The sequence below is a fragment of the Schistocerca piceifrons genome, chromosome 5 (genome assembly GCF_021461385.2).
Source record: "Schistocerca piceifrons isolate TAMUIC-IGC-003096 chromosome 5, iqSchPice1.1, whole genome shotgun sequence".
Lineage (NCBI taxonomy): Eukaryota > Metazoa > Arthropoda > Insecta > Orthoptera > Acrididae > Schistocerca > Schistocerca piceifrons.
This window is the reverse complement of record NC_060142.1, coordinates 471,110,719-471,134,434: the sequence shown is the minus strand read 5'-3', so window position 1 is coordinate 471,134,434 and position 23,716 is coordinate 471,110,719. Positions and strand designations below refer to the sequence as shown.

The 23,716-nt window shown below is 42.6% G+C and overlaps 1 protein-coding gene across 1 annotated transcript in view; it reads left to right on the top strand.

Moving 5' to 3' along the window:
* Positions 1-23,716, top strand: part of LOC124799084 — a 167,414-nt gene that overhangs the window by 117,636 nt on the left and 26,062 nt on the right. The gene's annotated exons all lie outside the window — the stretch shown is intronic.

Sequence of the window (23,716 nt, the reverse complement as noted above, 5' to 3'; positions counted from 1 at the left end):
ATGTACCGTGTCGTGGCGTGCAGAATGTCGATCTATATGAATCGTGTTAGTAAATTAATGTATTGGAAAGACATGCACACGCTGTGAAATGTATCTTACGAATCTGATAAAGCTTGTTTGTACACAGCAAATCTGTATGTGGACCTAGTTTAATATTGCTTGCATAACAAGTTACGTTAAACTTTCAAAATATACACTGAAAATAATCTGCGAGGATCTTGAATGTATTAAAATGCAGGTAGCTAGCCTTATCTCTGACGCTTCCTTAACATTGAAGCAGCATGCACATACGTAATAGCAATTCTCTTCAGTAGTGAGATTCTATTAACTGTTCATCTACTTTATCATAAAACACATCTCGCGTACACGCACAAACTATAACCTCACGGTATTAAACTGTCTTTGGTGGATAGAGCTATACGTTCCGGCTGGTAAGCTCTCAGGGCTATCTTTTTTTTAAATACCAAATATACACTCCTGGAAATTGAAATAAGAACACCGTGAATTCATTGTCCCAGAAAGGGGAAACTTTATTGACACATTCCTGGGGTCAGATACATCACATGATCACACTGACAGAACCACAGGCACATAGACACAGGCAACAGAGCATGCACAATGTCGGCACTAGTACAGTGTATATCCACCTTTCGCAGCAATGCAGGCTGCTATTCTCCCATGGAGACGATCGTAGAGATGCTGGATGTAGTCCTGTGGAACGGCTTGCCATGCCATTTCCTCCTGGCGCCTCAGTTGGATCAGCGTTCGTACTGGACGTGCAGACCGCGTGAGACGACGCTTCATCCAGTCCCAAACATGCTCAATGGGGGACAGATCCGGAGATCTTGCTGGCCAGGGTAGTTGACTTACACCTTCTAGAGCACGTTGGGTGGCACGGGATACATGCGGACGAGCATTGTCCTGTTGGAACAGCAAGTTCCCTTGCCGGTCTAGGAATGGTAGAACGATGGGTTCGATGACGGTTTGGATGTACCGTGCACTATTCAGTGTCCCCTCGACGATCACCAGTGGTGTACGGCCAGTGTAGGAGATCGCTCCCCACACCATGATGCCGGGTGTTGGCCCTGTGTGCCTCGGTCGTATGCAGTCCTGATTGTGGCGCTCACCTGCACGGCGCCAAACACGCATACGACCATCATTGGCACCAAGGCAGAAGCGACTCTCATCGCTGAAGACGACACGTCTCCATTCGTCCCTCCATTCACGCCTGTCGCGACACCACTGGAGGCGGGCTGCACGATGTTGGGGCGTGAGCGGAAGACGGCCTAACGGTGTGCGGGACCGTAGCCCAGCTTCATGGAGACGGTTGCGAATGGTCCTCGCCGATACCCCAGGAGCAACAGTGTCCCTAATTTGCTGGGAAGTGGCGGTGCGGTCCCCTACGGCACTGCGTAGGATCCTACGGTCTTGGCGTGCATCCGTGCGTCGCTGCGGTCCGGTCCCAGGTCGACGGGCACGTGCACCTTCCGCCGACCACTGGCGACAACATCGATGTACTGTGGAGACCTCACGCCCCACGTGTTGAGCAATTCGGCGGTACGTCCACCCGGCCTCCCGCATGCCCACTATACGCCCTCGCTCAAAGTGCGTCAACTGCACATACGGTTCACGTCCACGCTGTCGCGGCATGCTACCAGTGTTAAAGACTGCGATGGAGCTCCGTATGCCACGGCAAACTGGCTGACACTGACGGCGGCGGTGCACAAATGCTGCGCAGCTAGCGCCATTCGACAGCCAACACCGGGGTTCCTGGTGTGTCCGCTGTGCCGTGCGTGTGATCATTGCTTGTACAGCCCTCTCGCAGTGTCCGGAGCAAGTATGGTGGGTCTGACACACCGGTGTCAATGTGTTCTTTTTTCCATTTCCAGGAGTGTAGTTCTTACCATGGGTTACGTCCTAGCATGTACCAACTAGTAATATTTGAAACTTCTCTCGATAAATACTTGCTTTCTCTAAGTATTGATAAAACTTCGTCTTTGCTACAGATTCTAACAGCACACACAAGCATGATGTTTTTAAGTAAAATTCCTTGAAATTAAGCAAAATACCTATCCACTTGAAGGAGTATTATTGGTATTATTTTTTAAACAAGCCTGAGTTGACACTTCTTAAAGTGTAGGCTAGTGGTATTAGCAAATACTACAATAAGAGAGTACAAAATTAGGTAAAATTTCATCTGTTGCTTGAAATTACCAACTTACACTTCAGCAATCACGTCTGGCCTCCAGCACGCTCAAGATACATCAGAAATCGAAGAAGAAGAAGAAGAAGTGAGAACAATAAGATCATCAGAGCATTTGTTCTAAGAATGGCAATGAGCGTAGATATTAGTTTCCCGTATAACAATTTTTTGTAGGTCATGACACATTTAATTAATATTTTTCGTAATTTCCTTACAAAAAATTTTCGTCATTATCACTTTTTGACACTATATATAATTCGTAACAAAGTTTTTAGTGGTAAATAAAGTTCACTTTCACAAAAGTTCATCGCACATGAGCCTGCTCCAGGAGGCAAGCAGTACAATAGCCTAATTCCGTCTGTACTGCAGTTTAACGTTAGCCCTGTATTCGTTATTTGGGAGGCTGGTAGAAGTTTGGGGCTGCAATATTTAATTATTTCACAAGGCAGCGGAGCGGTAAATATCATTACAAATTACATTAAAGTAAAATCACTGCACGAAAATACTCTTGGATTTGTCCGTGTCGCCCCAAAAAACGTGTTGATCAACGAAACTATTAATAATACGGCGATGGTTGCATTTCTTTAAAACGTTTGCTCAGTATTCTGCCATTCGAAGTCCAAATAACAAAATATCGCCCAATCTGGTCACATGGGAGGTACCCAGTTGTGAAAATTAGTTCCGATACGGAACGATGGGGGAGGGTTTGTAGAGAGCGGAAGGGGTATGTAATGACAGCACATTCTGTAGTTCGTTTCTAAAAGAATTTTTTCAGGGGCTGCTTGAATTCGTCCGAGCCGATTGCGCTCTGAACCAGTCCTCCCCTTTCCGCCAAAATCTATTTACACTCTTGTAATTCTGTAATACCTGAAGCCAGGAATTCCATGCAAAATAAAACCTTAAAATATGCATACATTCGTGCACTATCAAATAACTGAACATGCACGATAAATGGAAAAACATGTAGAATTCCATCTTTTGTTGTGATGCATTTTATTCTATTTAAAACAATGTAGAACAACCAGTTCTTCCAAATTCTCCACCGACTTCGGTAGCTCTGTGTTGGGCCGCTGAGCTACCAATCCCTGGATTCGGTATGCGAGGTCGTCTGAAAAAGGTTTCCCACTTTCAATTTAGGCAAGTACCAGGGTTGGTCCCGTACTATAGGCGACAGCCTATTCCTTCCGAATAGCTTTCTTTCCTGACAGATTCCAATTTCCTTAAAGATGCAGCTTAAACGAAAAGAACTACATTGAAGGCAAGCGGAGCATCTCTTTGGAGACTCCCGGGACTAAAAGTCATATGATAAATAAATAATAATCCGAAGTCTGGTCATTTAGATTCAGTACATTTGCCTACCTGGACATTCTTTAATGCAGAAAATGATCTTCCTTACTTTGCAAGAAGTCAGAGATTCATAGTTAAACGAGGGAATGTGAGAAAGTGCAAGGTTGAATAATTACAGATACTTTGAATTTTCACCACCACAAAATTGTTCTAACTTCTCTGTCGAACAGAGATCTCTTTATTCCGAAAGCCCTGCCGGTGATAGCCACTGTGTCCTAAGAAATTAGCGCACGTCCGTTCCTGATCACTCCTTCAGCTCATTTCGAGACTGAAAGAATAAGAGTGTAAAATTACCTTGGAGAGTGAAGGAGGATTGGAGTGTGACTGCTTGTTAGTGTTATGTCAAGATACAGCACTCATAAGAAACGAGATTATATCTCCATTTGGTGAAAACTCCGACATCATTGTCGAATAAAACGGTGTATCGTTATATATGTAAATAAATGAAAAACAGGAGTCTTTTTAGGGTGTCTCTAAGAAATCGGACCCTCCCCCCTCCCCCTGCCAAATCCTGGCTACGTCCTTCCCGGATCGGACTCGAATCTTTGATTTCCCGCTTATCGCGAGCGGTCACATTGCCATTAGACTATCCTAGCAAGCTCTACGGCCAGATCCAAACTCGCACATGTCGTCAACCGTGTGTCTACGACCTGCACTCGTACATCCATTATATATTTTCTCGTACAGGGGACACATGCATGAATGTCCGAAGGAACAGTGCATCGTATTTCTGAACAACACAGGCACTGCAATATCGTGAATATCGTTTCATATTATTTCTATCTAAGGTGTTAAGACTCTTAAGCGCAGCGCCCTTGTGACATAGCAGTCCCCAGTGTTTGAACGCGGTGATGTTTAGATCAACAACTGTGAACGTGCCGTGCCGCGAGCCTTTGCCAAGTGGGCTATGCCTTAGCCGTCAGCGCTGCGAGTCCGCATTAGGCTGCTTTGTTAAGCTGACCGCTGCTAATGAGCTCCCCGGAGACACGTAAGCCGATGGCCTCTGACAGAAGGCAGCGCCAGTGCACGGAAGAGTGTGGAGGTTGTGTTTTGTGGCAGTGCTTGGCGCGCATCGCTCGCCACTGCTGTCAACCGCAGTGACATACGCACGTATTAGGAAGGAATGGAGCTCTATATCCGCGTCATGCCAATCTGACTCTTATTTATTCGTTTCTTTTCTGTTTTTAGCCAGCCAGGTCAGCACCTTCACGCTCTCTGTTACCTAGGATCCTGTACCAGTGACGTAATCCGTAGCAGAGATGTGATGTGTACACTGAGGTGACAAAAGTCAGGGGATACCTCCAAATATCTTGTCAGACCTCCTTTTGCCCAGCGTAGTGACATGGATTCAACAAGTCGTTGAAAGTCACCAGCAGAAATATTGAGCCATGCTGCCTCTATAGCCGTCCATAACCGCGAAGGTGTTGCCAGTGCGGGATTTTGTGCATGAACTGACCTCTCTATTATGTCCCATAAATATTCAATGGGATTCATGCCGGACGACCTGGGTAGCCAAACCATTTGCTCGAGTTGTCCACAAAATTCTTAAAGCCACTTGCGAACGATTGTGGTCCAGTGACATGGCACATTGTCATCCATAACAATTACATCCTTGTTTGCGAACATGAAGTTCATGAATGGCAGCAAATGGTCTCCAAGTTGCCGAACGTAACCATTTCCAGTCAATGATCGGTTCAGTTGAACCAGAGGACCCTGCCGCGCGGCGTGGCCGCTCGGTTTAAGGCGTCATGTCACGGACTGCGCGGCCCCTCTCGCCGGAGGTTCGAGTCCTCCCTCGGGCATGGGTGTGTGTGTTGTTCTTAGCATAAGTTAGTTTAAGGTAGTTTAAGTAGTGTGTAAGTCTAGGGGGGACCGATGACCTAAGCAGTTTGGTCCCTTAGGAATTCACACACACACACACACAACACACACACACACACACACAGGACTAGTCCATTCCATCTACACACAGCGTGCACTATTCTGAAGCCACCACAAGTTTGCTCAATGCCTTGTTGACAAACTGGGCCCATGGATTCGTGGGGTCTGCGCCACACTCGAACCAACTGACCAACTGAAATCGGGACTTGTCTGATCAGGCCACAGCTTTCCAGTCATCTGTGGTCTAACCGATATGGTCACAAGCCCAGTAACATCTCTGCAGATGATGTCGTGCTGTTAGCAAAGGCATTCGCATCAGTCATCTGCTGCCGTAGCTCATTATGCCAAATTGCGCTGGATTGTCCTATCGGATACATTTGTAGTACATCCCACATTGGTTCCTGTGGTGATTTCATACAGTGTTGTTTGTTTGTTAGCACTGACAACTCTGCAGAAACGCCACTGCTCTGGGTCGTTAAGTGAAGGCTGTTGACCACTGCGTTTTCCTTGGTGAGATGGAATGTCTGAATTTTGGTATTCTCAGCATTGTCATGTCACTGTGGATCTGTGAATATTGAATTCCCTAACGAGTTCCGAAATGAAATATACTATGGTCTAGCGCCAACTACCATTCCACATTCAAAGTCTGTCAGTTCCTGTCGTGCAACCGTATCATGTCAGAAACATTTTAACATGAATTATCTGACTGCAAAAGACAGCTCCACCAATGCACTACCCATCTATACCTCGTGTTCATGATACACACACACATCAGTTGCGTGAAATCAGCGCCATAAAATGGGTCAACGTAGAGAAGTGACAGAATGGCAGAAATGAGCTATCATGTTTGGTCGTGTCCATGCCCACACCGTGAATGAAGGCATCTCATTTGTTGGTGTGTTAGCCGGCCGCGGTGGTCTAGTGGTTCTAGGCGCTCAGTCCGGAACCACGCGACTGCTACGGTCGCAGGTTCGAATCCTGCCTCGGGCATGGATGTGTGTGATGTCCTTAGGTTAGTTAGGTTTAAGTAGTTCTAAGTTCTAGGGGACTGATGACCACAGATATTAAGTCCCATAGTGCTCAGAGCCATTTGAACCTTTTTTTTTTTTTTTTTTTTTGTTGGTGTGTTAACACGGGCTGTCGAATGTGTCTACAAGGAATAATGCATCCCTCACAACCATGTAGCCTTGCTTATGAACAGTGGTTAGAAAAAAAATCCTAACCGACAGGGTCTGGAATCAAGTTTCACATCTTGCCAGTGACAATCTGTTTCAAGGTCGATACAAATTGCTCAACCAGTTTTTAAACAAACCCGTTGTTCACAGTAGGGCTTAAAGCTGCATGTCCTCTGTGGGCTAAAAAACACAGAAATGGAACAGTAGCTGATTGGAGGCATGTAGCATGATCCTACGAGTCGTGACTTTCTCTGTTTTCAAATGACACAAGGTGTTGAGTGCTTTGACAGCTCAATGCGGTGGTTTACATGCACTGTGTCATAGGCATACTTCAACTAGGAAGTGATTCTGTGATGATTTAGTGTCGTTATTCATACAATGAGTAGGGTCCAATAATCCATTTTAGTGTGAGCTTGAACCAGGATGTTCATTTCAGCACTCTTGGTGACCAACTGTTGCCATCTCATCTACTTCTTTGTGATAACCATGCTAGGGATACCCCGACTTCCAAGATGACAGTGACGACAGCTGGTTCACAGGAATGGTATGCATACATTCCTGGCATGGCTGTCCTGAAATTTCTTCAGAGAGGTGGGGGCCAGACTCTAAAATTGCAATTTGTGACATAAATGAGTTGGTCAGTTTCAAGATATGTCATTACACAAGAGCTAAATTTTATAGCCAACACAAAAAACTTATTATATCCCGTAGAATTTCATGGTTGTCTGTAGTGCATGAGAATTCTGTATTGGCTCTGTACCCCATATTCCAGGAAGGGCAAGTTCCCCCTGTCACCTCCGTCACTAGCCGGCCGATGTGGCCGAACGGTTCTAGACGCTACAGTCTGGAACCACGCGACCGCTTCGGTCGCAGGTTCTACTCCTGCCTCGGGAATGGATGTGTGTGGTGTTCTTAGGTTAGTTAGGTTTAAGTAGATCTAAGTTATAGGGGACTGATGACCTCAGCAGTTAAGTCCCATAGTGCTCAGAGCCATTTTTTGAACCTCCCTCACTCTTGTTGATGCCTATGTTTCCTGGTTTGATAAACACTCAGGCCCACATTGTGCATTGATTGGCCCACTTAAACATGATATCTTAATCCCATACAAAATATCTGAGGTTGTTTGGGACAGCTAGTGAAATTTAACAATCAGCATCTATATTATCAGAATAATAAAAAAGGAAAAAAATTAGAACTGGAAGGAAAAGACATGAAAAAGTTAAATGTAATTCTTCTGATGTTGTGGAGCGGATTATTTTGTCTTGCCTGAAGCTGGCCACCACAATGTAATGTCTAATTTCATAAAATGGACTATGAGGCTTGAATTTAAAGGTCAACTAATTAGTATGGGATCACTTTATGATACAGTCTGCCTCCATAGCAGAGTGATAAGTGTGGCTGATGCCACACAGAAGATCTGGAATTGATTGCTGGTACTGCCAGCAATTTTCCCTCCATGAGAGGACTGGTCTGGGGTGCACTCAGCCTAGCAAAGCCAACTTTGGAGCTATTCAACCAACTAGTAGCAGTTCCAAAGTCAAGAAACGATGGGGAGTGTGGTGTACTGACCACATGCACCTACATACTGCATCGCAGTGATGCCATTGTCAGAGGATGCCATGGTGGTCTATCAGGCTCAGTTGGCCTGTCTAGGGCCAGAACACCGAACTTAACTATTTTATGGCACAGCCTTCATTAAATCATTGATCTTAGTGGCAGGCTGGCTGTACCATGCCAATTAAATTGTTCCACAGTGCGTATTCAAATGTGAAAGAGAAAATGTGAGGAGGTGAAATGGAAGTATCAGGCAGTTGACACATTAATATTGCAAAGGAAGTGTACTGAACTATTGAAAATGAGCATGAGCAAAGCGGGAAAATCTTTACATTGAAATAACTGACTGAGACAAACAAATATTTACCAATTGCTCAGAGGGCAAGATTATAGATTAGATTAGATTAGATTAGATTAATACTAGTTCCATGGATCATGAATACGATATTTCATAATGATGTGGAACAAGTCGAATTTTCCAATACATGACATAATTAGGTTAATTTAACAACATACTTAAGTTAATATAACAACTTTATTTTTTTGTGTTTTTTGTTTTTCTTTATTTTTTATTTTTATTTTTTTATTTTTTTAATATTTTTGTTTTGTTTTTTTCTTAATTTATATCTAAAAATTCCTCTATGGAGTAGAAGGAGTTGTCATTCAGAAATTGTTTTAATTTCTTCTTAAATACTTGTTGGTTATCTGTCAGACTTTTGATACTATTTGGTAAGTGACCAAAGACTTTAGTGCCAGTATAATTCACCCCTTTCTGTGCCAAAGTTAGATTTAATCTTGAATAGTGAAGATCGTCCTTTCTCCTAGTATTGTAGTTATGCACACTGCTATTACTTTTGAATTGGGTTTGGTTGTTAATAACAAATTTCATAAGAGAGTATATATACTGAGAAGCTACTGTGAATATCCCTAGATCCTTAAATAAATGTCTGCAGTATGATCTTGGGTGGACTCCAGCTATTATTCTGATTACACGCTTTTGTGCAATAAATACTTTATTCCTCAGTGATGAATTACCCCAAAATATGATGCCATATGAAAGCAATGAGTGAAAATAGGCGTAGTAAGCTAATTTACTAAGATGTTTATCACCAAAATTTGCAATGACCCTTATTGCATAAGTAGCTGAACTCAAACGTTTCAGCAGATCATCAATGTGTTTCTTCCAATTTAATCTCTCATCAATGGACATACCTAAAAATTTGGAATATTCTATCTTAGCTATATGCTTCTGATTAAGGTCTATATTTATTAATGGCGTCATACTATTCACTGTACGGAACTGTATGTACTGTGTCTTATCAAAATTCAGTGAGAGTCCGTTTACAAGGAACCACTTAGTAATTTTCTGAAAGACAGTATTGACAATTTCATCAGTTAATTCTTGTTTCTCAGGTGTGATTACTATACTTGTATCATCAGCAAAGAGAACTAACTTTGCTTCTTCATGAATATAGAATGGCAAGTCATTAATATATAATAAGAACAACAAAGGACCCAAGACTGACCCTTGTGGAACCCCATTCTTGATAGTTCCCCAGTTCGAGGAATGTGCTGATCTTTGCATGTTACGAGAACTACTTATTTCAACTTTCTGCACTCTTCCAGTTAGGTACGAATTAAACCATGTGCACTGTCCCACTCATGCCACAATACTTAAGCTTGTCTAGCAGAATTTCATGATTTACACAATCAAAAGCCTTTGAGAGATCACAAAAAATCCCAATGGGTGGTGTTCGGTTATCCAGATCATTCAAAATTTGACTGGTGAAAGCATATATGGCATTTTCTGTTGAGAAACCTTTCTGGAAACCAAACTGACATTTTGTTAGTACTTCATTTTTACAGATATGCGAAGCTACTCTTGAATACATTACTTTCTCAAAAATTTTGGATAAAGCTGTTAGAAGGGAGATTGGACGGTAATTGTTGACATCAGATCTATCCCCCTTTTTATGCAAAGGTATAACAATAGCATATTTCAGTCTATCAGGGAAAATGCCCTGTTCCAGAGAGCTATTACACAGGTGGCTGAGAATCTTACTTATCTGTTGAGAACAAGCTTTTAGTATTTTGCTGGAAATGCCATCAATTCCATGTGAGTTTTTGCTTTTAAGCAAGTTTATTATTTTCCTAATTTCAGAGGGAGAAGTGGGTGAGATTTCAATTGTATCAAATTGCATAGGTATGGCCTCTTCCATTAACAGCCTAGCATCTTCTAATGAACACCTGGATCCTACTATATCCACAACATTTAGAAAATGATTATTAAAAATATTTTCAACTTCTGACTTTTTGTTCGTAAAGTTTTCATTCAATTTGATGGTAATACTGTCTTCCTCTGCTCTTGGTTGACCTGTTTCTCTTTTAATAATATTCCAAATTGTTTTAATTTTATTATCAGAGTTGCTGATTTCAGACATGATACACATACTCCTGGATTTTTTAATAACTTTTCTTAATATAACACAGTAGTTTTTATAATTTTTGATAGTTTCTGGGTCACTACTCTTTCTTGCTGTCAGATACATTTCCCTTTTCCGGTTACAAGATATTTTTATACCCTTAGTAAGCCATGGTTTGTTACAAGGTTTCTTGTGAGTATATTTAACTATTTTCTTGGGGAAGCAGTTTTCAAATGCATTTACAAAAATGTCATGAAATAAATTATATTTTAAATTGGCATCAGGTTCACGGTACACCTCATCCCAGTCTAACTGCTGTAGGCTTTCCCTGAAATTTGCAATTGTTAAATCATTGACTGAACGTACTACTTTGGAGGACTGTTTAGTATTGCTGAATGGAGCTATGTCATATATTGTAACGAGCTGTGCACCATGATCAGAAAGACCATTCTCAACAGGCTGAGCATTTATCTGGTTAAACTTATCTTGGTCTATAAAGAAGTTATCTATCAGTGAGCTGCTATCCTTTACCACCCGAGTAGGAAAATCAATAACGGGTGTCAAATTGAAAGAACCGAGTAATACTTCAAGGTCATTTTTCCTATTACCCTCTTTCAGAGAATCTACATTGAAGTCCCCACAAATAATAATTTGCTTCCCCCTGTCTGACAGATAGCACAACAAGGAGTCCAAATTTTTCAGAAATAGATGAAAATTTCCTGATGGGGACCTATATACAGTTACAATTATAAATGTGCCTTTATTTAATTTAAGCTCACAGGCACATGCTTCTATATGTTTCTCTACTATGACACTTTGCCTGGTTGTCACTTGAAGCACATTATGTAGGGTTACAAGTTCTTTTCTGTAGTGGGACTGGGCTTAAAAAAAAAAAAAAAAAAAAAAAAAAAAAAAAACAGAGACAGGTAATGGCTGCCTGAAGATGGCTAGCACTCAGCACTGGGCATGTGATTGCGTACCAGTGTCCCCATACTATCGGGATGGGAAGACTCTTAGTGCTGTCAGTGACAGTGGGTGGAACAGCTGGCTGAGGTCTACACTGGCAGAGCAACCATCTCAAAAGAGTAGCGTTTGCAGATAGTGAGGTACAGTGACTTTTAAAAGACTCCAGCATAACAAAACCTTGTCCCCGAGTGTTCTCAAAGACTCCAGCCAAACACCTATCCAAATAGCTCCCTCACAACTTCAGACTCTTATCTTTTTCTCATGGGTTGATATCTTTGAAACCATTGTATGTTCTCTAGCCAATGGGGTTCTCTTTACAAACAAGGGGCATGCATTAAGTCATCTCGGTGACACTTTGTTCATACACCAAACAAATTTCCGTACAAACATGTTGCGATTGGAACTTCTATGATTGATTGTCACATGATTCTGAACAAATAAGGGTAAAATCAAACAGAAGTGAGGATAAGGGAAGGATAATTCCAGAGAATAAGGTATCTTGTGCTAGGAAGAGAGAGTGTTATCTAATTCAGGCAACAAACTATGGTGGAGAGTTCAATCTTCCTTACCAAAAGTATTGTAAAGTCCTCCAATCTGTTGTTAAAAAAGCGAAACTTGGGCACTGTAACTGAGAAATAATGCACGCCAGTGTTGTAATTAGGCATAAGTAAAAGACGACCATTATATTGGACACAACTTTATTCCATGGAGGATTAACAACTTGAATACAGTATGGTTCAAATGGCTCTGAGCACTATGGAACTTGACATCTGAGGTCATGAGTCCCCTAGAACCTAGAACTACTTAAACCTAACTAACCTAAGAACATCACACACGTCCATGCCCGAGGCAGGATTCGAACCTGCGACCGTAGCAGTCGCACGGTTCCGGTCTGAAGCGCCTAGAACCGCTGGGCCACCGCGGCTGGCGAACACAGTATATAAGTAACATTTAGCTAGAACGATTTACATGCACAAAGAGCTGTAGCAATACACACAGAGAACCGAGGCCAAGTGTAGCTCGGCTAGCCTTAAATTGACTGGGCCCATGATGACATTTTATGTATATTGTCACGTAGAAGAAGGTGTAATTAGATGAATGACGAACACTAACTTCACTTAACGAAGGTTTATTCAGCACCTGCACATACAAGAGCGCGGAGAGAGCTGCCTCCGGCCAGAACACATACAGTGTATATACTGCTATAGAACATAAGAGTACAATGATTCTTGTCAGTTGTGGATACTTCTAGAATGTACTCGAACCATATCTCTGATCTCTTAAAATTGTACAGTCCAGGTGAGTTTTGAACTTACGACCCTCCATGCAGCAGTGTAGTATCATAACCACAACACCACGGTGCTACTCAGCTTCTTTGCGACATTACTCCCTCCTTAAGAGAACAGCGTCTCGATGTTACGTCGTCCTAATCTGGAAATGAATCATCCGTCCTGCATACTCCGACTCCCGATGGCTGATGTTCGCCCTGTCGGTGATCTTCTTAGAACTTCTTTTGCCGCTACGCTCTTCGTCACCTTTCCGCTTGTTGCCTGTTGCTGGAGCTTCGAATTTACCCTGGGTGGCAGGATCCTTGTAGGGCTTCATTCGAAGGACGTGGACCGTATCTCTGATCTTTCGTCGTCTTGCGTCGGGGCCGAAATCTTCAACTTCATAAGTAACATCAGACAACTGTCTTACAACCTTATAAGGTCCAAAGTAGCGCCTGAGGAGCTACTCAGAGAGACCAATCTTTCCGAACAGGAGTGAAGATCCAGACGAGATCACCAGGCCGGTAGACAACAGGGCGGTGGCTCGCGTCATATCTTCGGCGATCTTTTTCTTGAGCCTGCAGCGTGCGGAGTTGAGCTAACTGCCGAGCTTCCTCAGCTCTGATTAACACCTGGCCGATGTAGTCGTCGTCCACGTCATCAGGATGTAACGGAAACACATTGTCCATGGTCGTAGTCGCCTCACGCCCATGCACCAGGAAAAATGGCGTAAATCCTGTGGTGTCTTGTTTGGTGTTGTTGTGGGAAAACGTCACGAAAGGTAGCACCTCATCCCAGTCGCACTGCTCAACATTGACGAAAATTGATAGCATGTCGGCCAAGGTCTTATTAAGGCGTTCAGTAAGCCCGTTAGTTTTCGGATGGTAGGCAGTCGTCGTGTGATGAGTAATGTTGCACCGACGGCTTATCTCTGTCACAAGATTCGATTGAAAAGCTTTCCCTCGATCCGTAATTAACGACCTTGGGGCACCGCGTTTTAATACGATGTCTTCCCCGATGAATTTGGCAACTTCGGATCGTTCGGCTGTGTTTTCACGGCTTTTGTAATGGCATAGCGTGTCTGATAATCAGTGCAAACAATAATCCATCTATTGCCACTAGCAGACGTTGGAAATCGTCCGAGGAGGTCAATCCCAACACGCTGGAAAGGCGTTTTGGCTAGTGGAATTGGTATGAGTCGGCCAGGTGGTTTCTGAGCAACTGCCTTTCTCCTCTGGCACTCTCTACAGTGTGACACATAGTGACGGACACTCCTGAATAAATCTGGCCAGAAAAATCTCTTGCGGATTCTATCGTATGTCTTAATAAATCCTAAATGTCCGGCCTCAGGTGTGTCATGGAATTTCTGTAGAACATCTAAGCACATGTGTTTAGGAATCACTGGTAGCCACCTCTTTCCAAACGGATCAAAATTTTTCTTGCAAAGTAATCGATTGACTACCATAAATTGTCCTTTCACATCCTCTGACCGATTTAAGGCAAGAATAATTTGAGATATCTTGGCGTCCTTCTTCTGCTCAGTAGAGAGAACTTGGAGTGCTGTGAAACAGTCACTATCTTTATCAAAGTCTTGATGGTCTTGCACAGGGTTTCTTGAGAGACAGTCGGCATCTTGGTGTTTTCTTTCACTTTTGTACACTATGGTAATGTCATACTCTTGAAGACGTAGTACCCACATGGCGAGTCGTCCTATTGAATCCCTAAGACCTCTCAACCAACAAAGTGAATGATGGTCTGTAACAACTGTGAATGGCCTTCCATAGAGATACTGTCGAAATTTGCACAAGGCCCAGATCACAGAAAGACATTCTCTTTCTGTAGTTGAGTAGCTTCTCTCGGCTTTTGTAAGTGTCCTAGAAGCATAGGCTGTAACCTTCTCTTTTCCATCCGAAATTTGCACCAGAACAGCACCAATCCCATACCCACTGGCATCTGTGTGTAGTTCTGTAGGTGCTCTCTCATCATACAGACCAAGTACATAGTCAGTCGTCAGAGCTTTTCGCAGCACATCGAAGGAATCTTGTTGAGCACCACCCCAGATAAATTTAACATCACCTTTTAACAACTCTTGGAGTGGCCTGGCTTTGATACAGAACTCTTTGATAAAACGACGGTAATAAGGACATAATCCGAGGAAGCTTCTCACATCGCTAATACTTTTAGGAATAGGGAATTCAGTTACAGATATCACATTTCTGGGTCTGGCCGCACACCTTCGTTTGACACAAGGTGTCCAAGTATTTTGATTTCTTTTGCTCCAAAGAGACACTTTCTTGGATTAAGTTTCAGTCCGCTTTGTTGGAGACACTTAAGAACGGCCCTCAGTCTTTTTATATATTCTTCACATGTCTCTGAGAACACTATAATGACACCTAAATAACAAAGACACATCGCCCACTTCAGGTGACGTAGAAGATTATCCGTCATCCGTTCAAAAGTTGCTGGTGCATTACACAAACAAAAGGCATTACCTTAAACTCATACAGGCCCTCAGGGGTGATGAATGCAGTTTTCTCACGATCAGCCTCATCTACTTCGATTTTCCAGTATCCCGAGTACATGTTCATGGCTGAGAAAATCTTAGCCCCCTTCAGACAATCTAGTGTATCGTCAATTTGTGGAAGAGGGTAAACATTCTTTTTAATTATCTTATTAAGCTTGCTGTAATCAACACAAAAGCGCCAACTGCCATCCTTCTTCCTGACGAGAACCACTGGTGACGGCCATGGGCTCTGCGAAGGCTGAATGACGTCATTCTTCATCATTTTCTCTACCTCGTCGCGAATTATTCGACGTTACGTTGCTGACACACGGTATGCTCTCTGGTTTAGTTGTTGATGGTCTCCAGTGCTAATCCGATGCTTCACCGTCGATTTGTCTAATCTGCTCTTCAGCTGTGGATTGAAGCATTCTTGAAGAATGGCAAGTAGCTTCTTCTGTTGTTCCGTAGTGAGATCTGGTGATGGCGAGCTAGAAGATCTTGTCTCGAAGTGGTAGCGCTAATTTCGCCCACAGACTTGGCATGGGAGGTTTCTATGACGCTCAGCTGTTCTGCAATTAACGGCTCAGCATTTCCTACGCATATGCGTCTTGGAAGGATCTGCGGTTCTCGGCGACAGTTAACTATCCACAGTTCACCGAATTCTTAAACGAGACGACCTTGATCGTCGTGTTGGGGAGCGTCCTCTCCAGCGGCTAGCTTGCATCGATGGTGACTTACGTCGTCCTGTACCCACATCTTCTTGTTCATCTTCGTCGTCCCGGATTTGGCGTCGGCTAAGATCAGTCTACTGTCTTCTGGCGCGGGCGTCATCAAATATCCGCCGCCTTTCTCGACAATAGTGCACCACATGGCCCGGTCGTCCGCAGTGGAAACATACTAGTTGGTTATTTGGGTCCTCCAGACGTCAGTCTTCCTTGGTGCCCAAACAGGTTCTTCATGCGGCATTGTAGGAACGTAACTCCGCCTTGGTCTCGACTTTTTCACCATTTTAAAGGGAAATGAAGGACGAGAGATTGGGTTCAATGTCTGTTCCACTTCCTCCCTAATGATCTCTTGAAGCGTCTCCGTTTTTTGCTCACCGTGAAATCCAAGTGCCTTCTGAACTTCGTCTCTCACTATCTGACGAAGAACACTTGTGAAATCAGTTGCTTCCCCCATCACAGACATCGATACGACGTTTGGAAGCTGTTCAAACTTCTTGTGTGTAATTATTTTTTGATGCATTGTCTCCATATACTGGCACTATTTTATGAAGTCGTCTGCTGTCGAAACCTCCTTCAGGAGTAGGGCTTGATACAAGTCCTCAGCAACACCCTTCATGAGATGTGCAACCTTATCTTCCTCCTTCATTCTAGGATCCACTATTTTACACAGCTCCAAGACGTTTGAATGTAGGATGCTGCAGTATCTCCTGGACACTGTGCCCTGCACTTTATTTTATCTTCAGCCTTGACTTCTGTCGTTGTGTGTCGCCTAGAATACTTCCCAGCTTGTGGACTTCTCCTCGTTGTTCTCATACCACTGCTTGGCAGTGCCCTACAAGTAGAAAAATACGTTAGCCAAACACACGGTGTTATACCATTTGTTAAATTTGGCTATACGCACGAACCTTCAGCCACTTGTTTGGATCTTGGCCATCATCACGAGAGAACCCGGAAGGATGTCTCATGTGGTGGCACACAGTTTCTGCCATCGTAACGTCCTCTTCTTCTTCTGTCTCCGGTAGATTGCGAACTGCTGAATATGGCTCGAACTAGGGTTTCTCGCCACGTAAACGGCGGCTCTGTCGTGGCCTGATGGGAACCACTGTGTCGTCGATAATGTACGCTATCACAAGTTCCAATACCCGGCGCCTCTACCAGAATAATGTCACGTAGAAGAAAGTGTAATTAGATGAATGACGAACACTAACTTCACTTAACGAAGGTTTATTCAGCACTTGCACATACAAGAGCACAGAGTGAACTGCCTGCTGGGCTCTGGTTAAGGTGGTGTGCTGCAATGGGAATGTATGGTTGCAGGGCTTCAGGCATGGACACCTTCTACACCCATCTTTCCGTGTCAGACCATATACCCACACCAGTGACAGCAGGACTGTTTCCAAGTCGGCGTCGGACATCAGCTCTGGTGACGGTGCTCCTGGTTCTGATGATACTGGTATCAGCAGTCGCTTAGGAATGGGTGATGCGGAATCCCTGACAGTGGTGTTGGAAGCAATAGAGGAACTGCTGATTCGGCCACCGAGGACAGATGCCCTGGCCCGCGCGGGAGTGGAGAACCAGCAGTAGCAGATGATGCGACACCTAATGTGGACAGGCTCAGAGGCGATTGTGTGACATGTGGGGGTGCCCGGCCATCCATGTGAAGGCAAAGCTTATCATGGTGCACTGAGCAGAGGCCGTCCTCCATGTAGATGTCACAGATACGATGTCCCCAGTGTCTTGCAATGACAGCTGGAATCCATTTAAGATGACGTCCAAAACCACATGCCCAGACAGAAGGCAAAGTTGGATGAAGAGCTGACTACATACTTTTTCATCTGAGTTTTGAACATTCGCACTAGGCATTCTGCTTCACCATGGAACAGCGGAGCAAGAATGTGATGGATTCCAAGAAAACGCCACAAACTCTTGTGATGAAAATTGTGGGCCATCATCAGAGACTAACATCGTGGACAAGCCTTTGAGTGAAAAAAAAATTTGGACAAAGCTGTGACTGTGGCAGTTGTGGATGTGGAATCACAACAAGTGACGTACAAAAAATGAGAATATACATAAACGAACAACAGTCAGTAAGCGTTGAGAAAGGGGTCAGCAAAAGCCACATGCATATGGTTCCATCAATACAATGGTGTTGTCCAAGGAAACAGTGACAGCCGTGGAGGTACTTGGTGTGGTGCACAATGTGAACAGGAGTCAACCAGGCAGGCCTCAGAGGCATAACCGGACTGACAGTTTCTTTGCTATAACTAAGGGACTAGACCATTCATTTGATGCAATAGGCTGAACAATGCTGAATTCCATGAGGTGATCTAATTCGTCTTTGACTCATTCCCTGAGTGCTGCTGGAAGCAGATGGGCTCAGAAAAAATGAGGCCAAGCAGCAGGTTTCATGGTAGTGTGTACCCTAAAATTTTTGGCACATATCAATCCAGGAGAGGACAAAGAGGAAAACTCAGAACATAATGCACATAACTGTGTATGTGACACCTGGTCAGACACTAAATTCACTTTATCTGAAATGGTAAAACCAAACAATTTAAAAGCATCCAGTCCAAGAAACATTCTCTGTACATGCATTATCTATAACAAGAAATGTAAGTGACCGGACAGCTGATTTGTAGAGGTCACTGGGGGAGAGAATTGGTCAAGAATAGGAATACTCTGTTTATTGTAAACTAACTTTCGTGACACAGAGAGAAGTCCATATAAGTTTGTGAGTTTAACAAGGCTACTGCAGCTCCTGTATCCACTTGCATGTGCAGAACCTTACAAAAATGCACAACATCAATGAAAAGCTTGTTTGGCAAAACAGAAATAGCTGATACATGGAATTTTTGTATTGCAGACATAAGCAATGTGACCTTTTTTGTTGCAATTATGACAAGTAGCTCAGAATTTTGGACAGTCTGGGTGCTCATGGTTAATGAAACAATAATGGCAGGATGGGAGTGTGGAATGTGTACACTGCTGTTTACTGGACTGTTTATTTTGTTAGTGCGGCTGCTGCTGGGAGCCTTGACACTGTGATCCTATGGAGACTGTCCCAATCATGTCTTGCCCCTGAAAACTATCTGAAGCTTGGTGTGGAGGAGTGGGTTGGATTGATGATACCTCACAACATGACTCAGTTTGGTTACCCACAGCTCACACCACCTTTAACGATTATGCAATAGCCAAATCCTCAGAGAGGGATGGATTTTCACCCTGAAGGGCATGCTCTCGCACCTAACAATGTGGGACTAAATGAATGTTAGCATCTCTCACCATCTGATCAGCATACGGCTCTTTATGTGCGTCAGATGTAACATTACAACAATGTTTTAACCCATGCAGTTCAGCTCCCCATGCTCAATAGGAGTGATGTGGTTACTTCCTGCAGTGGTAAAACTCAATGCAAGATGCAGTAACATGGGTGCACTTACAGTAGTATTTTGAAAGAAGTTCACATATTGGTCAAATATTAAAGAAGACAGATTCCGCAAAGGGGTGAATTGTCATAAGACTTGATACATTCTTGGCCATATCCAAGAAAGGAAAAAGGTACAGTGTAAAATAGCACCAATAATCCCAAAACTTGGAAGTGTTGTTTCAGACGTTTCTTATATGCATCCCATTCCTCAATGGACTCATTGTACGTAGAAAAGGGGGTCAGATAAACCATGAGAGCCACGGTGGAAAGACAGCAGGTAACACAGACTGAGGAGGATGCCAACTAGACAAAACCAAAGCCAATGATTGAAGTACCTGAGTTTGATTGTCCAGTGCCTGTGATTGATGGTGCAATCCCATGGTGAATGACTCTTGCTGTTAGACCAATCAACATAAAATGTCCTCTGTAACACCATCAGCCATCATGAGAATAAACAGAGGACCAACCAAAGTTGAAATTTGCATGGAGGACAAGACCACAGTTGTCACCAGTAGTGTTGTAGGTAGGTACAATGTGACCAGCAGACTGAACACAACTTTATCCCGCAGAAGTATTAACAACTTGAACACAGTATTTAAGTAACATCTAGCAGGAATGAATTAAATACAGAGCATAATCGTGCAGCCGCCAGTTTGTCTGCGTTCTGCAGTACGGGTGTCAAGGAGCTCTAGCAATACACATAGAGAACTGAAGCTGAGCATAGCTCAGCTAACCTTAAATAGACTGGGGCCCGTGGCGAACTCTGATGGTGACCTCTCTCTCTCTCTCTCTCTCTCTCTCTCTCTCTCTCTCTCTGTCTCTCTCTCTCACACACACACACACACACACACACACACACACACACACACACACACACACAAGTCTGAGGCACCCGTGCAGCCTTTTGAAGCATGTGCATGCAGTCACTGTGTGCAGGAATAAGGCAAAAACAGTTTGGAATATTATTAAAAAAAGATGCAAACAAAAATGGTGACCATAATGAAATTTGGTCCTTAGGAAAAAAACGTCTTGCAAAGGTGGCAACACTTGCAAATTATTGGCCTTCAGATTCAATGATTACTTCCTCCCAGTGGCAGAAAATGCTGCACTCCAAAGTAAACAATCACATAAAAGATGCAAGATTTACTTGTGCGAACACAGCATGCATCAACAACACACATTAGTGTATCAAATACAACCCCAAAGGATTCATCAGTGTGCTAAAAGTAATAATTCTACTCACTGTGAGGGTGTTTTTAGCAAAATATTAAAGTTTTGTGCAGAATTGATAGGACTGTCCTTAAGCTGCCATTGTAATCAATTGATGTCTTATGTTACATTTCCTGACATATTCAAATATGCTGTTGTAAAACGTGTCCGTAGACCTGAAGATAAGCAAATCACCTCTAATTATGGATGTAATTCTCTCACCATAATCTTTTCAAAAGTGTTTGAGAAAGTGGCCTACAATACAGCACTAATTCATATAATAGAGGTGAACTTGTCAAATGACCTCTCAGTTTGGTTTTTGTAAAGGATTCTCCAGAGAAAAAACAATGCAAGAAATCACAAATGGTGTGCTGCCAGAGCTAAACAAGAGGTATTATCATGACGGTATGTTTTGTGATGTTACCAAAGTCTTTGTGTTGTGTTTTTTCTTCAGTTGGAAGACTGGTTTGATGCAGCTCTCCATGCTACTCTGTCATGTGCAAGCCTCTTCATCTCTGCAACTTACATCCTTTTGAAACTGCTTACTGTATTCATCTCTCTGTCTCCCTCTATGATTTTTACCCCTCACACTTAACCCCAATACTACATTGGTGATCCCTTGATGACTCAGAATGTATCCTATCATTCAAATCCCTTCTTTTAGTCAAGTCGTGCCACAAATTTCTTTCCTCTCCAGTTCTATTCAGTACCTCCTCATTAGTTACATGATTTGTATGGATCACAAAATTCTGCTTGGCAAGCTTAAGTATTATGGCATTAATGGCATGGAAGGGGTGTTAATTTCAAAAGAGAAAGCAGACGGTCTCATTTACAGACAGTGTCACAAATGTGAAAGTGACCTCAAATCTGTGGAAATGTAACATGTGGGGTCTCAAAAGGATTGATTCTGTGCTCGCTCTTGTTTTTAACAGACATAATGAACATCCAATGACTTTAAATGCCATTTCAAAAACTGTAATATTTGCTCATGACACAAGCTTACTAACAGAGGGTCCAAACACAACGTTTGGAGACACAGTACAGATGTTAGCCAAATGGGCCTACAAGTTGTTCACAGATTACACTTTAAGACTTAATCTCTCAAATACTGAGATAATTTGATCTCAAAGAAGCAATAGTTACATGTTAGCACCAGAAACAGATTTCAACAGTTGTGCACTAAATGAAACACACTGTGTGAAATTCCTTGTGGTCCATGTGGAAAAACAAGTTCTAATTAGATCAACAAATAGATAAACAACTCAATAAGAGCACTGGAGTATGTTTTGCTCTTAGAAGTATCTTTTGCTGTACTGACCTGAAGACAAAATTGCAGACTTGTTTTTCTATTTTCACTACAGTTCCTGTTATCTTACGGAATTACCTTATGGGGCAGGTTACCTACAATAAATAATGTGTTTATTCAATAGATGTGACTAGTAAGAATACTGTGTAAAAAAATATGATATCATTCATTTTTCTGTCTCAGTTGCCCATTTTTTAAATTGATGACTAGTTTTGGTCACACATGATCATCTTCAGACCTATGTAATTGTGTAAGTAATCCATAGAGGTTACATTACAGAGCTACATAAACTACAAAAATTTTTAATAGCAACACAATTGCTGAATTATCTCATGACAGATGTGTCAGCTATAATGAATATTGTATGAGGTAGATAGCTGCAAATATTGCAGAGATCTCTTTAATGATTTTGGAATTCTTTCACTCACTTCCCAGTACATTTCCCATCACTGATTTTTGTTACTGACCATAAAAATCAGTTTCAATAACATTGCAAGACTGAAAAATTATTTTGATATGGACTTTGCCTCATTGTCAAGTATTCAGGGTGGAGTTATATACTGTAGCATTGTGAATTCCTACCATTTCAAAAGAAAATTACAAGCATACCTCTCCTGCCACACCCTCTCTGTGCAGTATCCTTTCTTTTGTGACTGCAAGTTACAGAGGAGAATTTTTTGAAGTTTTGAAGATAGGAGATGAGGTACTGGTGGAAATAAAGCTATGAGGATGAGTTTTGAGGCATGCTCACATAGCTGAATTGTTAGAGCACTTACCTGTGAAAGGCAAAGGTTCTGAGTTTGAGTCCTGGTCCAGCACACAATTTTCAGCTGCCAGGAAGTTTCATATCACCACACATTCCACTACTGTAGAGTAAAAATTCACTATGGAAACAATTCCCCCAACTGTGGCTAAGTCATGTCCCCACAGTATACAGGGTGTCCATAAAGTCCCTTTACAACTTCAAAATTTTATTACAACGGCAGTTGTTCAAGTATTTTAACAAAATTTCTTTTATTGTAATCACTGTTTACTAAAGTTTTTATATATACTAAAATTTCGTGTTTCAGATACTTGATGGATGGATGGAACTGAACCTCTATAAAATGGCAACTCCTCAATAGAAGGCACAATGTGTGTCCTGGTTTATTGAGACAAAATTGGATGTTCAGACTCAATGAAACTTCAGAATGAAGTATGGGAGAGATCCACCATCACACCCTTCAATCTGTGCATGGCACAAAAAATTTATGGAGACAGGGACTGTGTTGGATAAAGGGAGGGGCAGGCAACCAAGAACATCCGAGGAAAACATCGTAATGCCATTGCCACCATTGATGATGCTATGCTATAGCAAACATGGCAAGTAATCGAGTACCATCTTGATGTGCTTGATGCAACTAAAGGCGCCCATACAGAAGTCTACTAAACACTGTCAAAAAAACTTTTATAAACACTGATTACAACAAAAGAAATGTTGTTAAAATATTTCAACAACTGCTGTTGTAATAAAATTTGGAAGTTGTAAAGGGACTTTATGGGCACCTTGTACTTTCTCCCAGGAGTGCTACTCCCATGAGTTACACAAGAGAACTCCTTTGAAATTTGGAAGGTAGAAGATGAGGTACTGGTGGAAAGTAAAGCTGTGAGGATGGATCGTGAGTCATGCTTGGGTAGCTCAGTTGCACTAGCCTGCGAAAGGCAAGGGTCATGGGTTGGGAGTCCCATT